At 38.3% G+C, this 23967-nt stretch overlaps 1 protein-coding gene across 6 annotated transcripts in view; it reads left to right on the top strand.

Annotated features, from left to right (window-relative positions):
- The window catches only part of Dgkb (diacylglycerol kinase beta), a 514351-nt gene that overhangs the window by 257836 nt on the left and 232548 nt on the right, over positions 1 to 23967 (top strand). The window lies entirely within an intron of this gene.

Below are 23967 nucleotides of genomic sequence, written 5' to 3'. Positions count from 1 at the left end.
TGATCTTATATACACTGGTGTCTCAGGTTGCTACCCTTTGAGCCACCATCCCTTATTTGCTTCACGTAAATGCCAGTAAAAAATCACCTTTCCAACAACATCAACAGGAGAAATGTAGACAGCGACCTTTGTCCTTAATCAGAGAAACAGGAAAAACTTGGCCTCCCTAGCTTTTATTCTTAGGGGGAAATATAGCCTTAACCCTAGAAAAATGGGGAAAAGTATTAAATTGCCTCTGTTCTTATTATCCTCATTGTTACCTGGTATTTCATAATGTGAGAAGACCATAATCTTTATATCTGTATGGACATTATATGAATTTATATATTGGTATTCAAAGCCAAGAACTCTGTACTATGTATTGACTAAGCGGATCCTTAGCCATGAATACTTCATGTAAATTAGTCAATACATATCTAAATGCTAATTTCACCATAACTAGTACTTGACATAATTTTCTTATGTGAAAACAAATTTATAAAAATAAATGCTATAAATATATATTTCAAAAGTTAAGTCTTTCTTAACTATAGACTTGAGGGTACAATTTACTGAATAATCTTAATAAAAAGGTCTCATGATTTGTCATATCCTAATTTTTCATAGATTCGTTTAAGGACTTTAGTAAACCAAATGTTTTTAATACCTCTAGTGCCTTGAGTTGTTTCTTAGACTACAAATAATAAATTTTTGAGCATATAACAATTTGTTTCTTCTCTCTTGGGTCAGAAAGCTGTAAGATTGTCTATGGTCTTCTTTTGTTGTGGTATGCTTATCCGGTTGTGTGCTAAGGAAGTACTAGCTTAGTAAACAAGTTTGGTAGTGTTTCTTCCATGTTTGGAGAAGCAGTTTGAGAAGTATTGGTATGAACACTTTTTGGTGTTTTAGAGGAATTCTGTAATACATCCATCTGAAATGATTATAGTACTGCCTCAATCTCATTGCTTATTATGGATCTTTTCAAGTATTTATATCTCTTTGATTTAATTTTGGGAAGTTATATGTTTCTGGAAATATATTCATTTAATCTAAACTTTTAAAATTTGAATGTAAGTTTTAAAAGTACCTTTTACTTAAAAGATCTAAATGACTCCATCTGAAAACATAGATTTAATAAAGTAGCAGGATAAATAAAAATATCATACAACAATCTACCCTTTGAACCACCATCCCTTATTAGCTACAAGTAAAGGCTTCTAAAAACAAAAATAAGCTAGGCAAGAAGGAAATCAGAGAGGAAATTAGCACTCATGGTGGTTTCAAAATAAATAAATAAATCCCTAGGAAATCTCTAACTGATGATGTGAATGTCTTCTAAACACTAGAGAGAGAAAATGAGAAGCCACTAGATGGTGAAAAGAGCTCCGACATTCACGGATCGGAAAAAATCGGTATTTTAAAAGTATCTACATTACCTAACATTACCTACAAATTAAGTGCAATATCCATCAAAATTACAAGACTGTTTCTACAGAATCAGGAGAAACAATCTGAAAATTCATATTGCAGCATCAAAGATCTCAACCTGCCAAAACAATCCTGGGAAGGAACAGCAAAGTTGAAGGCACAGAGACGCCTGATCTCTAACTATATTCTAGAGGTATATTTACAAAGCCAGCACAAATAATGAATAGTGAACAAGCAAAAACAAATGAACAGATATAAAAGAAAAACAGGAGCTCACAGAGTCTGAACCAACAACCTGAGAGCCTGCATGTGACCAACGTAGGCCGTCTATACACACACACACAGACACACAACACACACACACACACACACACACACATTTGACAGTTGTATAGCTTTGTCTACTTGTGGGACTTTTAACAATGGAATCAGGGACTGTTCCTAAAGCTTTGACTGGCTTTTGAGAATCTAATCCTCACACTGGGTTGTTTTTCCTAGCCACACTACAAGGAAAGGTACTTATTCTTACTGAGACTTGATATTCCATGCTTCATTGATGCCCATGAAAGGCCTGAGATTCTGAACAGAAATAGAAATTGAGTGGATGGGCAAGGGTAGGCAACGGGGGAGGGAAAATGCAGTAGGGATATAAAAAAATAATTAAGCAAAAAGGTGACTATAAGAAATAGTAAAATAACATAGTTAATTTTTGAAAACAAAAACAAAACTTTATTGGAAAAAAAGTCTTCAACAAACGTTACTGGTAAGACTGGACTTCTGCCCAAAGAACACTGATGCTAGTTCATAAGTCTCACTCTGCCCTCGGGTCAGCACGTCTATCATTGGAAGAACAAAGGATGAGAATGCTGGGAACGATGTAGAGAACGACAAAATATTATTCACTGCTTATGAGAGCATAAACTGGAACAACCACTGTGGAAATTCATATGACTTGTCTTCACCAGTCTAAAATTACAACTGCCATATGACTCAGCTGTACCATTTTTGAGAGTATATCAGAAAACTTCTGTGCTAACACAACATGTGACATACTTGTACATCTCTGCGTATCGCTGAGTTGTTCATAGTGGCTAAGGAATGAAATCTGCATGGATGCCTATCAAGACATACATGGATAAAGATCATGTGATGCATATATACAATAGGAGTCTGTTCAGGCATACAAAAAACTAACTCGTGACATTTTCAGGAAAATAGATATAACTGGAGATCCTTATGTTAAACAAAGTAGGTTAAAGCAAAAAAAGACAAATATCATGTGTTTTCTTATGTAAAGAAGATTCTGAATTTAGATGTGTATGTGTGTACAGGACAGATGAATAAATACAAACAAAGTAAAATGACATATATGTATACACACAGATATACATATATATATATATATATGGAGATGCCATTATGAAACCCATTCTTTGTATGCTAACTTCACAACAATAAAGAAAGTAAAGCAAAACAACAACAAAAAATACCAAAAGAAACCAAAAGGAAACAACTACTCTACGAAAACAAACAAATAACCACGAAGCTCATGTTATGTTGCCTAACTCTTCCTGGGAATGTGACCAGCCCTGGAAGGTGTTTGAAAGCTTCCACCCAATAACCTTTTGCTCGGTATGTTCAAGAGTCACTCCCGGTGCAGTGTGCATCAGCATGTCATTCCATTTCATTGTCAAGGATATTAGATTGTATATGAGGGTTCGAGTCTCTCCACATCTTTGTCAGCATCCTTAGTTTGTTATTTAACAATTTTAACATGCAAAGTGGTATTTTATCAAAGCATTTGTCCTTTCCTCAAGACTGGACTGTTGAATATGTTTTTTCACATATATATATGAGCAACTCATATCCTGTTTGAGATCTAGCATCTTCATTTTTCTTTTGTCTATGTTAAATTTTTAGTGTAGAATCATAAAATGTTTTTTTTAATCTTACATGTGAGGCATTAACAAATACATTTTTTCCAAATTTAAAGAAAAATCACACTGTGGGTTTTACCACTTGATAATATATTTTGCATATTCTGAAAACAATCCTAGACGCTACTGTAGGGAAAACTACTTCCCAAGACAGAGTATGTTTTCCTAAATGTCAGTCCTGAGATGATTTATGAGTTTATAATGATATATTAAAAGAGGTATTGAATAGGCTTCAAAAAACCTCCTTAAAGATGGAGCATGCTCTACATTCCCTTCAATGCTCCATGCAGAAAAAAAACCATTAAAGGATTAGAAAGACATTAGAACAGTGTATAGCATTATATAAGACATTGATTCCACAGATACACTCAGGAAGGAGAACCAGAATGACGGTGTGAGGAAATATTATATGTGTAGAGTAACATCAGAGTGTTCATATTGAAATCAAATTTGATAGTCCATAGGTAAGACTTTCAACATTTATGATCCCCTCAAGTGTCAGGGTACAATGAATTACTTTTTGAAGAATAATTTTATTCTTATTAATAACAAAGGTTTGTATTAATCATTTGTTTAAATTTTATTACAAATACAACTAATAATTTATGACATTCATTATCAAATATGTGGTTAGATACTGCTTTCTTGTTGGAATGCCCTGATGATACTTTCAGAGGGGAAACTTTATGGAAACTTCCTTGGAAATTTATGACATTAATAGTCTTATTTATAAATATATTCTAAGGTTTAGGCTACTTGAAGAATTTTGATTATAGACAGGAAAATTTGGAGGTAGAGTCCAACCCCAAATGAAAGTTTAGAACCCACCAAATGTTATCTGCCCTCATAGACACTTGACCACTTCCTGAGTGTTCTCACCTTCCTGGAGACTTCTGCTTCAAAAGGGATTGGAGGAGGGAGCAGGTGTTTTGTTTAAGAGTTCTAGTTCAAATAAGAACAAACATGAGAAGGTTGAGGAAGAAAAAAAAGGAGGGGCTCTATTTAATATCTTTCCTAGTTTTACAAACTTTTAGTCTGAAATCCTTTAGCCACTTTTGTGCACTACAAAAAAATGTAGTTTTCATCTTATTTTTCCTCAGCATCTGGAACCATACGACGTTTCTTGCTAGGTGTGTGATAAGAACAGATATTTTGATTACTAAGGCTCGTTTTCTCTAATGGTAAATGATGAAAAGGATATTAAACTGTTCTTGGCCCATCATGTATACCACATCGGATTCCTTCTGGAGTTCATTTGCCTTGTGCTCAATTCCTTCTCCTCCCACAATGCTCAGATCTGAAGGCAGTGCTCACATCTGAAGGCAGTGCTCACATCTGAAGGCAATGCTCAGATCTGAAGGCAGTGTTCCATCAGAGGACATGGAACCTTTTCACTCATAGCTGCTAGCAAATAGCATTCCCTGAGAATTGTTACTTAGGAAGCATAATTTCACCAATGGGAAATAAGAAACAGGTAGAAATCAAAAATCAGGCAAAGAAATCTGCCTTTCCCTCAATTGCTGAAAGGCACCATTCCCACAGAACTTGGCAGTCTGGGAAGGTTTTCTTCCATGTGTCTATTGGACACCTCCCCAAGACTTCTCATGAAGTAGTTCTCAACCTGGACATGTGTCACTTTGTACTGCCTCTCTTTCTTCCCGCCCCAATTCCATTTCACTGCACTTTGATGCATAGGATTTGTGTGTCCCAAATGAACATCTGTAGTTAGTGTTTGTTTTAACCTCTGCCTTTTAGGTGACTTGGAATGGAAAGAAGAGAGAATATTAGACTTGGGAAGAAAGGGATGACCTCTTCTACCTTCTTCTTACATTCCATCCTTTATAATAAATAATGAGTTATTGTAGACTGGGGAGGTGGCTGAGTCAGTAAATGCTTTCCGTGATCACATGGGAACCTGAGTTCAGATCCCCAGCAGTGAAGTGTCTAAGCAACTAAGAGAAACTAAGCAATATTCTTAGTTTTTCTTCTCATATGAAAACATCAGCTACCAAGTACTATATATTAAAGGGCCTTCACTATCTTGCTCTCTTCACAAAGTGTTGAGGGCATAATTCGCATTCTGGCAAGCCAACATAGATGTTTAGAACTTCAAGTCTGGACACAGTAAGCAATTTTATTGCGACTAATAAATAGGAAAGCATGTAACCACTTTATGAAGTGATAAACTTAATTGGGATCTGTCTGGTGCTAGTATCTGCTCCCTGGTTAATGATGTTACTTTCACCTGTTACCTAAACCCAGCCCCATAGCGCTCACCTCCAGAAATGGCCACAAATGTGTTTGCTCTGGGTCCATTGCTCAAGACACTCTGCAAGCAGGGAGGCTCAGATGGCATCTGTATTATGAGAAGAGGAGCTACTAAAGAGAAAGATCAAAGGGGATTTACTGTGGTGAGTAACCCTTGAGTCTAGTGGTAGAGAGACAATTGAATAGTAATCAAATAATCATAAATGCTGAAATAAACAGGGCAGGTGAACACAGAGGGAAGGGTACTATAGGCAGAGAGAACAGGAGAAACCTGCAACCAGAGGAGAGTTAGCATGTACGTTGCTTTGTTTAAAGCTAGGATTTTTAGAGTTTGTTATATAAAGAACACCACAGTTGTGGTGATGAAAGATAGGAAAACAGAGGCACAACCAAAAAATGTGTCAAAGAGGGATCTCATGAGGAGGTTTTAGGCAAGACACAAGGTACTCAAAAGTATTAGCTATATGTCCAGCTTTCTGGACACATATCCTTAACCTGTAGTGGATATTAAAGTTTCATGGCTACATGAAGTAACTCCACCTGTGTTGAGGAGTTGAAGGATAGTGATCAGAATTCTGAATTTGTTAATGCTGTCAAGGAGAAAAGCTGGGCATCTTCAGGTTTAGCCTTACTCTGGACCTTGAGAAAGCACAACTCTCATTCCTTGAGAATGGGACATTTTTCCCATTCTCTCTCGGACTGCATTTCCCATGACTGTTTTGTTCTGTGCTCCTTGTGGCACCACTGTATGGATTTGCTGTGTATCCCTATGTTCTTCACACAATGTCAGTCAAGTGTGTTGACAGGATAAGAAAACACAGAGTCATGGGGACTTAGTGTGGCCTGGGTACTGCCTCCGGAGACCGAGCTCTCTATTTTCCCCCAACTTCTCTCTTCCATCACACTCTACCTTATTATTATTATTAAAAATTTCTGCCTCCTCCCCACCTCCCATTTCCCTCCCCCTCCCCCACACCCCTCCTCCTCCCTCTCCAGTCCAAAGAGCAGGCAGGGTTCCCTGCCCCGCGGGAAGTCCAAGGTTCTCCCCCCTCCATCCAGGTCCAGGAAGATGAACATCTAAACAGACTAGGCTCCCCCGAAGCCGGTAAATGCAGTAGGATCAAAACCCAGTGCCATTGTCCTTGGCTTCTCAGTCAGCCCTCATTGTCCGCCACGTTCAGAGAGTCCGGTTTGATCCCATGCTTTTTCAGTCCCAATGGAGCTGGCCTTGGTGAGCTACCATTAGATCAGCCCCACCGTCTCAGTGGGTGGGCGCAACCCTCGCGGTCCTTACTTCCTTGCTCATGTTCTCCCTTCTTCAGCTCCTCATTTGGGCCTTGGGAACTCAGTCCAGCGCTCCAATGTGGGTCTCTGTCTCTATCTCCATTCATCGCCAGATGAAGCTTCTATGGTGATATGCAAGCTATTCATCAGTATGGCTATAGGAAAGGGCCATTTCAGGCTCCCTCTCCTCAGCTGCCCAAGGAACTAGCTGGGGACATCTTAGGGTTAGCAAGAGACTTCACTCTAGAGGGGTTCCCAGGTATCTTGGGACATGTCTACCTTATTTTTTATTTATTTTTAAAGACTTCAGTGTTTCTCACCTAACCTGGGGATCACCATTGGCTAGGCTGGCTGCACAGTCAGTTTACTGAATGCTTGACTTTATTGCCCCCAGTGCAACAGACAATGCCACAGTCCCCATCCTTTCCCCTTCATATCATAGCTGGCCATCTGCACTCAAGCATCACAGGAAGCATTTACTGCCTCAGCGACATCTCCAGTCTATGAACACTCATCGTTTATCTTAAAGGATGGCCTGTAAGGGGAAACCAGAAGGTTCAGATTTGCTACTTGTGTGCTGCCCGAGGTAGTGACTAAATGTGCTCTTGCCTCTAAGGGATTCATGGACGACACTGTTTTTAAGAACTCCACAGTGCTGTGAGAATAAGGGGCAGGCACTCCTGTCACAGACAGAGGAGCGAAACATGAGCTTTGGAATTTTCATTGCTAGCTTTTCCTTTTTTAAATATTCATTTTCTAACACATATATCTACTCTTAAGAAGACTGCTTTTTCTGTACTTTCAAAATTTTTTATTTGTGTATTTATTTCAGTTTCATTAGATTTCTTCAATCCAAAGATCAAAATTTTGAAAAATGTTGGCAAGTCCTAAATGTATAGATCTGCACATACAATTAATAAATGCTTTAAGATAGAAGCCATCTCTCTAGCTTCAGTCAATAAAGTATGCGCATTCCTGCCTATAATTCTGTAGGTGGCTTTCACTTAAAGCATTTAGGTGATTCTCTAAGTTCTATTACAAAAATTCAAAATATGAATGTCTTCGTAGAAGTTTTTGTGAGGAAGCAAATTATACATAAAACAATTGGATTTGCCAGGGAAGACATGGATTTCAACACTGTGGCAAGCTCAGTCATAGTTACTGACATATTTTCAAGAACTTGCAAATGAGTTCTTAGAAATGATGCTAGTGACAGTGTCTCTGGTCAGAGCTCACGTCACAAGGACTCGCCTGCCACTAATGCCATGCTCCGGCATGAACACTTTGAAAGATATATATACATGTATCTATCGTAGATAACACTAGATTTCTAAAATTAACTTAAGGAAATTAATTGCCTATATATATATATATATATATATATATATATATATATATATATACACACACACTCCTGCTCCCTATGTGTCTTACAGTAGGAATGGAAAGAATTTGGAAAGATAATGATTTTCTGTTGCTTAAAAAGCACTCTTTGCAAGACTCATATCTTATTCTTTCCAAGTTCCTGGAGAGATCTAAGTTAACTGTTAAAATGTAACACACTCTCTGTCTCCTGAAACTTTAAAATAAAACTGAAAGTATATAAAGACTTCTCAGATTTAGACTCAAGGAAAAATACTGTTTGAAGTACACATGTTAATACAATTTAAAACCATATGTTACATAATATTGGTATTTGAAATATAAATATAACTTGTCTGTGAGTGTCTACAATCATTTTCAAGCTGTTGTGATTTTGCATATAGTTCATCTCTTCTGGTTATATTTAGAGTACTTTAAGTTCTTGTTTTTAAGGAAAGAACATTAATAATTGTTCACTAGCCACTCTAATGTGTGTTTCTAAATATCTGATAATTGTGCAGCCCTATTTTTTTAAAGAAAAAATTTAAATGCTAGGAGAAAAGATGACTGAATATTGAAAGAAATTACAAGTTGGGTGAAATCATCTTTGCCAAAAGTTTTGGTTATATTTCAGGTGTTTTCATTCACTTCAGTTGATGGAATTAATTCACCTTCTTAATGCACTGTATCTAAAACCTCTTTCTTGGTGTGAACTAAACAGATAAGCCAGGAAATACTAAGATAACTGAATATAATTGTTTCAGATCCACACTGAACCTTGTATGTATTTGGTCTCTAATTTCATTGATGAGACATAGTTTTTGTCACTTGACAGGAACTAGAGTCACTTGAAGGACAAATCTCTCAGCATATCTGCAGAGATTTTCTAGACCAGGTTAATGAAGGTACAGGATTCATACATAAATGTAAGTGGCAGCATTCCAAGGGGTGTGCTCCCAGATTACTTACAAGGGAGAAAGCTGGTCAACACCAACTTTCATCTCTCTCTGCTTCTCAGTGTAGACTCAGTGTGACCAGCTCCCTCTCCTTTTGCCCCATCTTCCTGTGTCTTAAAGGACCACGTCCTGTGAGCTATGAATCAAAATCAGTCCTTCCTCCTTCAATTGCTTCTTGGCAGGTATTCAGTTGCTTTAATGAAGAAAGTAAATACTATGAAAAAGGGATAATGGGAATGAAACTGTTGCTGGATTGAACCTGATCATATTGTTTTTAAGATTTTGGAACTGGCTTGAGGGAGGAAAGCCGAAGATTTTGCAGCTTCAGGCAGGCTAAAGAAGCCTTACAATGCTGTGAATAGAAAGAACTTAGGAGGGAGACTGGAGAAGGCAAGCATGATGAAGGAAATGTGACCATGAAGGCCTGACTCCTGCCAATCAGAGACAAGCAGGAATTTGGGGGGGGGGGGGGCAGGCATAGAGGATATTCTATTTATTTACTTATTCATTTATTTAAATCTTTCTTAATTTTACATACCAATTCCAGTTCTCTCTCCGTCCTCCAGCTTCCCCACCTGCCTCCCACCCCACCACCCATTTATTCCTCAAAGAGGGTAAAGGGTCCCATGGAGAGTCAACAAAGTCTGTTGAATCACTTGAGGCAAGACCAAGGCCCTTCTCCCTGTTTCTAGACTGAGCAATGTATTCCTCCATCGGGAATGAGCTCCAAAACATGGAACAAAACAAGGCTGCCCACTCACTCTCTCAAATCAGTCTCTATTTCATACAGTATTCAAAGTTCCAGCTAGAGCAATAAGACAACAAACAGAGATCAAGGGAATTCAGATTGGAAAAGAAGAACTCAAAATTTGATTCTTTGTAGATGATATGATAGTACTCCTAAGTGACCTGAAAAGTTCTACAGGGAAACTCCTACAGCTGATAAACACCTTCAATAATGTGTCAGGATATAAGATCCACTCAAAAACATCAGTAGTCTTCAGGTGGTAAACAGGCAGAGGACAATTTGTATAAATTGTGACAAAGAATCTAGTTGCATTCTGCCTCTGTCTGCAGACCATGAATGAGGCTGAATCCAAAAGTAATGGCCTAATTTGTTTGCTGGAAAAGTTTCAAGATGAGAGGGCATTCAGGTTTAGGCAAAGTTGTTGCCTACTGCTGCCATCCAGGTCTACAGGGAGAGACTGCTGCCTCCAGGTCTACAGGGAGAGACTGCTGCCTCCAGGTCTACAGGGAGAGACTGCTGCCTCCAGGTCTACAGGGAGAGACTGCTGCCTCCAGGTCTACAGGGAGAGACTGCTGCCATCCAGGTCTACAGGGAGAGACTGCTGCCTCCAGGTCTACAGGGAGAGACTGCTGCCTCCAGGTCTACAGGGAGAGACTGCTGCCTCCAGGTCTACAGGGAGAGACTGCTGCCTCCAGGTCTACAGGGAGAGACTGCTGCCTCCAGGTCTACAGGGAGAGACTGCTGCCTCCAGGTCTACAGTGAAAGAGTGCAAAGGTCAGTAGAAAGAGATGAAAAATGCGCAGCTCGGCAAGGAAAGTGTTTGAGCTACCCAAGAGGTGGCCTTTAAAGCCGCTGTAATTGTTAAAGAACTTAGCACCACTGAAGGGATAGCTGGAGCTCTGTCCTGTGACAGCGAGAAAGATGTGCTGAGGAGAAGACCTAAACCCTGGAAGCCTGCATCTTGTGATATTCCAAGCTCTGTGAAAGGAGAGAACCTAAACCAAGAACACCATTGCAGGGGTTCTCTAGAGAAACTACCCAGAGCAGCATTTCCCAGAGGTTGATTCAACTTTGGTCTAGTGGGGCCAGGCTACGCTGCAAGCTGGCAGAAGAATTCATTAACGTAATGCATGTATACTGCTTTTGCAGGCATCAAATATAAAAGGATCATAGGGCCTTTCTCCGTGATTTCAGAGAGGCACTAACACTGGACAATGAGTGGCGCGGTTAGAATCCTTACACCGAAGACCCGAGAGATCACTGACTAGAACACTGAAAGGAATTTGACCTTTGACCTGGGATTTGCAGAACACTCACGGGACAGAGATCATCACAGCTGCTAAGGAAACTTACAAGCACAGACTGATGGACCCCAAGAGATAGGCTATGTATGCTTTAGGCAACGAAGATAGTAATGTGGGCTACCTAAGTCCTTTGGAGTCCAGACAATTCCATCATGAGTCCCAGGTACCTGACTGAGAGCTCCAAGCATTTTTTTATTTCAAAGTTGGGTTTCCACCTTGCTTTGGTCTAATCTTTTCTTCATATATATACTTCTTTTTTGGGATGAGGATGTTTTACTTCGTGCATCTGTATTTTGAAAAATTGAAACCAACTTTTTATTGCTCAGGAACTCAGTGAAGAGATTGCCTGAGTCTCAGAAGACACTCTGTGTTTCAATTTTAATGGTGATGGAATTCTTTATGGATATTTGAGGTAGAACTGGAGAGAGTTTGCTTTAGGAAATACCTATGAGGCTATGGTTGACACTTAGAGCTTAAAGGTCATACAGGGAAGTATCAGGTTGACAATATCATAGGCTCATTGATATGATATTGACTATCAATTTGATGAGAACTGCAATCAACTTGGAGACAAATCTCTGGGAATATCTGTGAAGGATTTTTACATTAGTTAAGTGAAGAGGGTAGACTAAGCTTAGGTAGCTTGATTCCACAGGTGAAGCTGTCAGACTGTAGAAAACAGAGGAAGACATCTGAGCGTGAGCCCCGAGTACTTTCTGCTTCCTGACTCAGTACGACCAGCTGTATTACCTTCTCGCTGATAGGCCAGCCCTGCCTTGAAAGACTGGATTCCCTTGTAGTGTAAACTAAAGAAACTTTCTCCCTTAATTTGCTCTTGCCAGGAATTATGTCACAGCATCAAGGGGAGGAGCTACTATACATTTATAAATTAGTTTGGCCTTTTTATTTTCCAATTAGTTGGCTAGCCATGTGTAATTATCACCCACATACTAAGCTTTACTTGGTACTATATCCATGTACAAAGTATCATCCCCTATATGTCATACATATACATCTATGTATGTTTATATTTTCATTTTGTAAATTGAATAGCATGCGGTATTCATTTATTTCTTAAAGTCAGCCAAATTCATCTCTAAATAAATGTTGTCTGTTTGAAAAGATATATTATTGAAACAGTATTTTATTAGCCAAAGTAAATAGCTCATAAATCATACTTATTGATTTTTAAAATGCCAACAGCCACACATTTTTTGAACTGTGTGGATAATGTTTATCTAGTCTTAACTGAGAATGGACATTATTCTGTATATTCTATATTCCATTAAATATGGGAAATTATAATGTACAAGATAAAGAGAAGCAAAAATCTATCCATCCATTCTTAAACTTTCTTCTTTGCTGTAATAGTAAAAGTAGAAAGAAGAAAATAATAAAATAGATGATATTGTTTATTTTTCTCTAATTAATCAATACATTTTCCCATCCCCACACTTCCCCTCCCTCCTCTCCTTTCAGTCCCTCCATCTAATCCCTCACATCTACTCTCTCCCTTCCCTTTAGAAAAGTTCAATCCTCCCCTGTATATCAGGCAGCCACAGCATATCAAGCGGCAGCAAAACTAGGCACCTCCTCTGTTATTAAGGCTGGGAAAGGCAGTAGGAGGATAGGGTCCCAAGAGCAGGCAACAGAATCAGAGACAGCCCCAGATCCCTCGAGCAGAAGTCCCGCAAGAGGACCAAACCATAGAGGCAACACGTGTAGAGGGCCCTGTTCAAAAGCCTTGAATGTGTTATTACTTATCTAAACAGAAAAAAAATCTAATTGAGACTTTCTGATGAAATATGAAGTTGAAAGTAAAGGAAAGCTTCAGTGAGTTGGGGAATGACTCCGAGTTACAGTGTGCTTGCCCAGTATGTACACGGATAGCATTAACATTTCATACATCACACTAGAAAAACATTAGTCATGACAGTATCATGTAGCACAATCAAGCAATTCTATTCTAGGAAGCACCACTGAGAAGTTGTTTGTCTGACTTGAATTAATTAAATTTTGAAGCACCAAAGAAATATTCAAGTTTTTCATTAATATCATGGTTCTATCTTTATATATTTAGAATTGAGTTTTGCATTGCTATATGTGCACTATATTCAAAATAAAGGAAGTGAGAATAAAAAGGAATCTATTTCTTATGTGTTTTGTAAAGTATTTTGTGTCTACGTTTTCTCCCTACTGGAACCCACTTATGTTCTTTAAAAATATACATACTCATTTTCCACCTGATTGGGCATGAGTGCTTAATTTTATCCTCCGTACAACATTCATTGAACATGTCTCTGAAAAAGCATTATTATCAAATCAGTTTTTCTAGATGCATCATATCTTGTTTGCAATCAGCAATGAATACCTTAGTAGATACATAAATGATTAATTTATACAGTGATATGGGCATATAATGCTACATGGATGTGTATTTTCCATGCATATATTTCCTAAGAAATTCTACTTTCATACCATTGTACTTATGCAATAATTATCATGATTATTCTACTTCTAATATAATAGTCTTAGGATAGCTTATAAACTATGCCATTCTCCTCATAGGTTTTCATTTGTGTATTAAAAGTACAGATATAGTGTTTGAATTGAACAAATAAATATATGAGTGGATCAATGAGTAGAGCCCTGCACACAAAGGTCAGTGGATTCTGCTTCTCCTGTGGTCCTCATTATTATTTGCTGAAGTCATTACCTAAACTCGATCTTCACCTTTTAGGTGTTGAAAAACTTGTTTGAGAGGTAGCTGCTTTGATAGAGCCTGTGAGCTCTCGGGGATGAGTAAGGATGCAATTTAGTAATTTTTCATCCTTCTTTGTTTCTTGTCTGAAATACTCTTTTCCCCATTCACTCCTTTCTTCTTGTCACCAAAGTACACCAAGAAAGATGAGTGAATGTTCTGGATTTAGATGATACATTGCTGTTGGTTGTCATCCAACTAGATGGTGAGTCTGGAGACTCCCCACGTAAATGGGAATCTGAGCTTAAGGTTATGGAGAGAAATTTGTCAGAGATTCCAAGAAAGAAAATAACCATAGGTGACCCTACATTGGCACTGTACAGAAGAAAGCTAGGTTGTGAACTCCCAAGTTTAGGTGCCCAGAGAGAACTAAGGGATATATATTAAAGTGAGGGTTGTATATACTTCTAATACATCCTCCAATTGAGATAAAAAATTATTTCTGGTTTCTGTTTACAAGATACTTAGATTTTATTTGTATGGTTTCTATACAAATATTTTAAATATTTTTCCTTGATTTTTGTGTACTATTCTTAGGGTTTATGTTTGATTTTACATGATTTCCATGTGATATATTCAAATATTTTATGTTTACACTTCCTAAGAAAATTAAACATGGATACAAGTTTAAAAAACAGAAATAGCTAATTCAGAGACCTCCTTCTAAAGTCCACAAAAATTATCTAAGTATTTCCTTATAAGGAAGGTGCCTAACTACTAAAAGTAGTTTTTGAAAAACAAATCTACTTGGTAGCATAGCTTCTATACCTAAGATGTAATTTTTGAAAAAATATTTATAAAATGAAAACACAAAGTAAACACAAATTGTTCCTAACAGTCTGACAGAAAACATATGTAAAATATATATAAAATCATATGCTATAAATATAAAGTTCATCCTTAAATATAAATTATTTTGTAGTAAATTAGTATTTCTTGCACTAAAGTCACAGAACTCTGTCCTTGTGGTCTGACCTACCCTGTTGGTTAGCATCAGCTGAGTTCTAACAAGATCAGATGATGTTCTTGGGATGCAAGAGATTCTCTAAACTAATATACAAGGAACAACTGGCTCTGGGAAATGAGCATACTTCTGTGATTGATGTCAATAGCATTATTGTTCTCTTTTCTTGTTCACGGGTAATCTAGAGGCAGCACTTACGATTTAATTGATTAGAGTTCATTTCTTATTTTCTTAAAGTATATAATCTTGGTGTTATTGCAGTAAGTTGATTTGACATGAAGTGCACCTAATTTCTCATGTCTAGATGCATGGGGATTCGTAATATATTCAATAATATAATGAAAGTGTCTTGTAACTTTTCAGAAATAAGACCAATCGATACTTCATAGAAATTATCCCAGGGAACAATGTGAAGACCCCTCCTGTAATGTTTCTTTCCAGGGTATATTAAATATAAAATAAGTCTACCTTGAACTATTTCCAAAGAGGTTAATCACCTCATTATAAGGTAATCTTACCTAGAAAGTAATCCCCTGCCATGGTTAATTGGAACTAATTAGGTGCTCTTGGCTGCTTCTGGCTGCACCTAGACACTAATTACTAATAGCTTTCTGTTGGAGAAAATGTGGTTATGTGGGCATGTTCAGCATCACTTTCTCTCTGCACAAAAATAATTCTAAAATATTAACTTTGAATGGATGCTTTTCTTTTAGAAAAAGGGAGATTCCCTCACTGAAATTGTTCTTTGAAAAGAAAAGTACTCACTTGTAGAGCATTTTCAAGCTGCATTTTCTTCTCTGGATTTTACATCAACAACATGTACATTAAGTAGAGGATCTAACCCAGGCAACCCTGATGCTTCTCTGGACTGAGAGTAATTAGTTCGAAAACGTAAAGAAGACATTTTTGTAGTGGGCCAAGTGTCTGGAAAGATTAAGAAAGCAATAACTATAAAGCTTCAACTTGCCATGTCATTTTCCAGATCCTCAGAGCTGCCTTCCAACTCTGCCCTTCGGTAACAACGTTTAAGTAGTGATTACCAAATATGAAATGGCCAATATGTTTTAGCAATCACTGTTTATGACCTTACTCGCTTCAAACTAAAGCTTAAAACTAAACTTAAAACTTCTGCCATGTAACTCATCCGTTATATTCTCAGGACACTCAAATTCACCCAGACTTTCTCTTTCTCCTTTGATTGTCACTTGAGAACTTGAGTTAGTCTCCAGGGCCACACTTGTAGTCATGATAGACTGTAAGAAGTAGAAACTCAGATAGGGATAGGGCCACAGCCCCTGCTCAGAAACTGACCCCTGGGCACTCATGCCCAGGTGCTTGAAGCCCTGTAGGTCCGTCTTATCCTGCAGTGGCAAAAGAGCTAAAGGAGACAGCAAATATTTATTTTTGCCTTGGGTATATCACAAATGATGGCTTGGGGTGTTGCTCAATGGATAGAGACTCTGGTTAGCAGGCAAAAAGCCATGAATGTGATCTTTATCCACCAAATAAAACTAAGTGTGATAGTACAGATGTGTAATCTCTCAACTTGGGAGTTGAAAGCAGGGGGATCATAGATCAAGCTCCTACTCAACTACACAAGAATTCAAGCCTAAACTGACTGTGTGTGTGTGTTTGTGTGTGTGTGCTTAGATAGATAGATAGATAGATAGATAGATAGATAGATAGATAGATAGATAGATCGATCGATAGATGAGATAGATAGAGATAGAGATAGATAGATGATAGATAGATAGATAGATAGATAGATAGATAGATAGATAGATGGATGATAGATAGATGATAGATAGATAGATAGATAGATGATAGATAGATAGATAGAGAGAGAGATAGATAGATGATAGATAGATAGATAGAGAGAGATAGATAGATGATAGATAGATAGATAGATAGATAGATAGATAGATAGATAGATAGATGATAGATAGATAGATAGATAGATAGATGATAGATAGATAGATGATAGATAGATAGATAGAGAGAGAGAGAGATAGATAGATGATAGATAGATGATATGCCTTTGTTCATTGAGTCATATGAAACTGCAGATTTTATGCATTAAGGATAAGGAAATACATCCGTGGAAGAAAAAAGTGCCTATTGTTGCCTTGCTTAGCAACTGATGAGAGCACAGATTTTAAAGGCAGGAGAATGGACATGGAAGCATGGCCATGCAGGGCAGATGAAAGCAGTGCCAACCAATAGGTCAAAACAGGGGAAAGGTTGCACTTGGGGTGTAGAGGATGATGAGGAGTCAAAGTGCATGTCTGTTGATTCTGAGATGGGGGGCACCATCCAGGCCAATGCTGTGGACCCCAGAACTTATTGAACAGCCATTAGGTGACCTGCCTGCTGTAGCCGATCGGGTGCTGCCATAAAGGGCTCACTTTGGTTCCATTATTTGCAAACTTGGAATGACTCCAAGCAGCATGGCCCCACTTACTTAACTGAACTTGGTTATTTAAAATGCAATAAATGTATTTCATTTGAGAAACCAATTTAAAATCATTGCCAAATTATATTATATATATTTTCAGGAAAATTAAACATACTTTGTGATTGTTCATTTTTAATATATCAAAAACAATGTATTTGAATTGTTTGGTTATAATGTATTTAACAGAATTTCTATTAATAAAGAATACAAATTTATCATTTTTCTGTTATTTTAATATAAGTAATTTTATTGTGGTCTCCAAGGTGTATTTGTGCATAAATTTTGGAGCTCAATGTAAAATATATATTATTAGTAAGTTTTCCAATATATGAAAGGGGGATAAGGAGGAAATTAGGAAAGAAGGAAGGAAGAAGAGAAGAGAGGGGGAAAGGAGGAAGGGAGAGAGCGAGAGAGAAAGAGAGAGAGAAAGAGAGAGAGAGGAAGGGCGGAAGGAAGAAAAAAGAAAGGGAGGACAAAAGGAAGGAAAGAAGGAAGGGAGGGAGGGAGGGAGGGAGGGAGGGAGGGAGGGAGGGAGGGAGGGAAAAATAATTCACTTTTTCTAAATCTAAAAGATTTTTGAATACATTGAAGAAGTTATAGAATCCAGCCAGCAGAGGGCGAGAGCGCACTCATCCTTGCTGCAGCTCTGCATTCTAGAGAAGGTTGGATGAGTCCTTGCTGAATATGTTCACTGCCAAAGTCATTGTTTGGTTGTTGCGTTGCCAGGATTTAGATTATTTACATCAGTAGTGCTTCTCATGTGGAAGCATGCATCACTTCTAACGACGTGTAATCTGAGTTGTGTTTGAATGGCAGCCAGTGCGCTCGGGCGTCTGTATAAAGGGCTGAGGCCTAAGCAGTGTGCAGCGGGAGGTCAAAGGACATCAGTGCGCCTCATCCCACTGACTAATTAAAAGCTTTGATCACCCTGGATGAACAAACCCAGCCGTAACCCTATATGTGGAAGGGCCTTTGCTGCAGTCAAACTAAAAGTTGCAGGGTTGATACATTACTAACTAAAGACAAGCCAAAATGTCTAAGATTATTTTTTTAATGGGAATGGAGGGTTTTCTTTAAAAATGTTTCTTCTTTTTATAAGTAAATACATGGAGAAAGTAAATATATCATGGCATTCCTGTGACACACTACACAGATAATTTTGTTTGTAAACATCCAGCATAAATCTGATTTTAGAAATATGTGAAGATCTTGAAAAATAATAGTTTACATATTTCAACCCTATAAGCAATGCTTTCTTTTGTTTAAACACGTTTTGACTGAAATTTTGTGTATTTTAGATATGTTCATTATTACAGTCCTTCTTGTATGGCAAAAACATTAACACACAAGCAAGCTACTAACACACAGAAGCCGCTGGCTGCTATCAATCTGAGGTAGCTAAAATACCAAGTTCTTGACAACGTGGCTCATTTTCCTCCTGTTTGGCAGTGTGCTCTGATCTCCCCTTCCTATGGCATGCAGCAGGCTTTTCACTTGTGTGCAGACACACATATGAAGTGAAGTGTCTATACGGTATATGAAAACTGCTTACTTTTAAGAGCTGATGGGGAGCACGTTTGGTTTATCATCTACATTGCCAATGCTGTCACTTTTGCATGCATGATCCAGACCAGTGAACTTGTAGTAAACAGTTTAAAAACCTGTGGGAAGCCAATTGTTATATGTAACAATGTGTGTGTGTGTGGGCGGGGGGAGTCCATTTCTCTTCTTCATCCAACGAAGCTTATAACAATTTTTTTTTTGCAAAGATGACTATTATTTCAGAAGTGACAAACTGTCCCACTGATAAGATATATTAGTTGCTTCTAAAGCTGTTCCTTGTCTCCTATAACAAGGTGATAATTGGGTTTTCAGATTAGAATAAAACAATCATGTCACTTATGGAGAAGCCTGTTAAAATATATTCCACCCTCATAGACATTTGAAACAATTAAAAGCTGTAAAATATATTTCTCTGTGAACTCTTCAAGTGATTGGAGCCTTTAGACCAAGTGAATTTGAGACTGGTGTGGCTCTCTTTGGAAAACTAACAGTTGGAGAAACAAAGGAAGCCACAGTTCATGTTTCAAGACGAGCACCCATATGGAGTTTCGCTAGAATATCCAGTGTATGGTATTTTAATATGAACTGTGAAAATCCAGTTTATAAAGCAAAACCACTCATAGCTTCCCAGAGGCAGACCTTTTAAACCAGCCTGGGTTCGATGAGCCCGTAGTGACTTAAGGCCCTCAGCCCAATCTTCTGTCTTTAAATAACCAAAGGTAATTTCCTCTTCTTAAAATTCACGGGGTATTAAAAAATTCCCTAAATCTATTTCCTGTACCCAAATGGAGACTGTTCAGTGCACATTCATTTCAGATACCTTTAAGTGTTCTGACTCAATTACATTTAATAGGGTGCAGAATGTTTGGTGTGGTTTTGAGTGCACAGCCTGAAAGGCTGAGGTTTGAGTTAGAAAACATAGAAAATTAGTTCCTGTGCGAAGGTGATCTCTGGAGAAATAGGAGCCACCACAACACTCCACGGAACACCCTTGTGGGCATTCCAATGCTAGGTACTTTCCCTGCGTTCTTATGTGCAGAATTATGACTTAAATGAAGTTATGGTAAGATGCTGGCAACATGAAAACAGAAAAGATTTTGTTGATAATACACAAAATGCCACATCTGTTTTTATTCACGCTGTGCTCATTTCTTTGCAAGAGCATTTATACAGCTGTGAAAAGCTGGGGAGTTTTGTAGAAAACAATTTTGACAAATGTTCATGATTCCATACCAGGGAAACGCATTTAAATTTCATTCAGAGTCTTCTGAGCACTGTGGCACGTAGACAGCGAGGCCACTCTCACTGAAGTGATTGCTGAGGGTTTTAACTTCCCTGTTCAATTTGTGCGACCAAGCTGCCCTGATGCTCACTGAGAAATGCACGGAATTCTAATCGAGATGATATTGATGGTTTAGAACTGTGAACGCAATATTTGGTTTCATGGATAACTTGACCTTGAAACACTTCATAATGTCATATAAAAACCACAAGCTTTTAATCTGTCTCTTTGAGCAGCTGATTCTGCTTCTTTACAGCTGTGAACATTTGGGTAAATTATTTGCTATTTAGGAGCCCACACTTTGCTACCTAGAACAATGAAGTAGCAATTCTTAATGCTTGCTGTGATTAAGTTAAATTGAATATTATATGTGATAAAGCTAGTACCCTTCCTTTTAATTTCCATCAGAATTTGATATGTTAACCACCATTTGCTGTGGTTTCTCAAACCCATAATCCTAGGAATCAGGAGGCAGAGGTGGGAAAGTCAGGAATTCAAGGCTGTTCGAAGTTGTATAGGGAATTTCAGGCAAGACTGTATTACATCAAAACTTGTCTCAAATACAGAACAGACAAGGAAAAGTCTGTCAGCTGACTCCAGTGAGTGAGGGAAAGAAAGAACTCGGGGCCATTAAAACCTCGTTTCTCAACTTGTGGGTCCCGAACCCATGGGGTCCTATATCAGTCTTTTGCATCATGACCCATAACAGTAGCAACATTAAAGTTAGGAAGTAGCAAGAAAATAACTTTATGGTTGCTGGTCAGCACAACATGTGGAACGGCATCAGAGGGTCGCAGCCCCAGGAAGGTCGAGAAGCACTGCTCTGAAGCACAGGAAGGGGTGTCTGAAAGAATGTCTAGATTTACTCTGCTCTGGAACACAGGAAGGGATGTCTGAAAGCCTGACTAGATTTAAGAGCATGAAAATGGTGTAGGGAGTCTCTGAAAACTTTAGAAATTAAGGCTTTTCATACCTCTGGTAGTAATCCCCCATGATGTTTCTATGCAACACAAAGGCTGTTGTTATCTAATAAGAAAGCAGGCAATTGCAAGGAAGAAGTAGTATATTTTCTCATTGTGAAGGTCATATCCTTTGTACATTGGAAAGTTGTTTCTGTTTGTTGGTTGTTTGTTTTGAGACAGGGTTTCTCTGTGTAGCCCTGGCTGTGCAAAGACAACTCATGGGCTATTTTGAAGACTAAACTCAATAGTTTAGTGAAATACAGGATCCTTAAGGATTGACTTAAGATGGTTGTTCAACCAAAGTCATGATGAAGATGAAAACACCACTTTGGGAGACACACGGGGATGTCATGTGATTAACTAGGCTTTCTAAGTATGGAATTAATTTTCAACTAGTTGTATTCCCTCCTAAAAGGCAGAACAAAATAGTAACTCCATGCATTGCAAAAACAGGTCAGGAGTCAGCAAAGGAAGCTGCACATGCTAGTTCCAGGCCTCTGTTTTGGTTACATAAAGTTTTCTTGACACATAGCCACGGTTACTGATTTCTTCGTTGTATGGCCATACAGAGCTGAGTTATGACAGAGACCATATGACCCACAAGGCTGAAAATATATTTTTACCAGAGAACGTGTGTCACCCTCTTAACAGATGGGATTCTCTACTGTGAGGGAAAGTATTCAGACTGAGGAGGGTTCTCAGGGCTGAGGAGGAGAATGGGAGCTGCAGGTTCTATGATGTGTTATTGGTCCAGTCGTCATGGGGAAGGAAGGCAGCACATGAGTAATACAAGTTAAATCTCATTCTGCAACATGTGGGAACTCCCAGCAGTCACAGGAGGGACTTCATCAAATACAACATATTCTGGTTCCATTCCACACAGGCTGCATACAAGCACAAAGCAGATTCCCTAATGTTCTTTAGTACTGCTTGTTCATGAGTTAGAAAAAAGAACATGGATCACAACTGAGAAGTTATTGTCCATCAGAGACAGTGCATTCTCTGCCTCCTTCAAGCCAAAGTATCCCTTCAGGCGCCTTTGCCAATGGGCAGGGTGGCCCTCACGCATTCTACTTGGAAAATGTCACAGGAATAGCTCTTTACCTACAAGCAGTGGCTTTTAACCTTCCTAATGCTCCGACCCTTTAATTCCATTCCTCCTTCTGAGGTGACCTCACAGCCATAAAATTATTTTCGTTGCTACTCCATAAGTGTGATTTCACTACCACTATGAATAGTAATATAAACATCTGTGTTTTCCAATGACCTTAGGCAACCCCTGTGTAAGGGTCCTTTGACCACCCTAAGTGGTTGCAACCCCTAGGTTGAGAACAGCTGCTGCAGAGTATAAGTGGACAAATGGGTCAGAAGCTGAGAAAGGTGCCTGGGAGGTAACAATCCCCACAATGTGTGAGCCACAGTATTGTTCTCTGCACAGGCAGTTGTGTTAGCTCATGTTAGCTTTTTCACTTTCCGATAATAACTAGGTAGGCACTTGCCCATGTGTTATGAAGGCATGCCGTCTCACTTTGTCATTTGTATTTACAGAGTTCTACACCAAATTCTTCTCAGAGAATTTTATTCACAAATTTCAGGGAAGAAATGTCCTTATCATGATAGGCCTCCCCTATCAGCGATTGCCAAATGGTAGACATCAAACCCTGATCCCTGTGTGTGTGTGACTTCTGTGCTGAGCGATAAAAGGAAGGGTCATTCCTTCCCAAACCAGGGGAAATTCAAATCCTAGGCTCATAGACGGCTTCTTAATTTCAAAACAGATAGCATGTTGAAGATGATTTTGAATGGTTTGGAATTCATATAAGAACATTGTTAACAGAGAAGGTAATTGCCTTGTTGTTTTTACATTCTAAGAAGGCTGTTGACCTTTAGCATTGTTGAATAAATAAAGAAACAGTATATGCATACTGATTTACTGCTTTGGATTTTCACCGATGTAAAATATGTCATGTGATCTTGGAATGTTTACGCCCAGAGATGTATGCCATGCCTGCTCTTTTCTATTTGGCAGGAAATATTGCAAGCATATTGATGGTGATAATTAATATTTTCTAAACAGTCAAAAACAGGTGTACCTTTCCAAATAAAATTCAAAGCAAATTTGTTGAATGACTTATTTTAAAGAGGGTGAAGAGAAATGATCTTAGAAGTTTCAGATCAGAATTCTTGGCATCGATTCTTAGGTTAAGCTTTTAAAGGCACAGTAAGAATGCTGTGGCCTCCAAACTTGGATCCCCATTGTCTGCTGTGTATTGTGGGTAGTAGCAGTCCATAGTCATTAAATGATATATAGCTAAATATTATGGTGATTTTATGATCTACGTGTTTGTGAAATAGAGCTAAAGCTAATAATCGCCAAGTTAATTACATATATTTTGAAATAACTATGTTGATACAAACATTTAGATATACAGCACTCATATGTTTATGTAAAGGACTGGTTTTCTTTAACTTCTCCAACTGACTTTTCACCTTGAGTCTCCAGTCCCACTAACAGAGTAACAACTAATCCAGCAGCCACCCAGCTGTCTTCCTCTCTTCACTGGCTTTGCCCCTGTTGCCCTCACTTTCTCTGTGATTCTCAGGGAAAAAGGAAGTACGTTTCCTCCTCACGAGGTACAATGGGGTCTTTCAAAGAAACAGTGCTGATTAGAGAAAATGCACAATCACCATGTATTTCTCCTAAGCATCAGCTC

This window comes from Arvicola amphibius, chromosome 7 (assembly GCF_903992535.2).
Source record: "Arvicola amphibius chromosome 7, mArvAmp1.2, whole genome shotgun sequence".
NCBI lineage: Eukaryota > Metazoa > Chordata > Mammalia > Rodentia > Cricetidae > Arvicola > Arvicola amphibius.
Note: the sequence above shows the minus strand (reverse complement) of the source record. Positions and strands in the feature narration are given on the sequence as shown.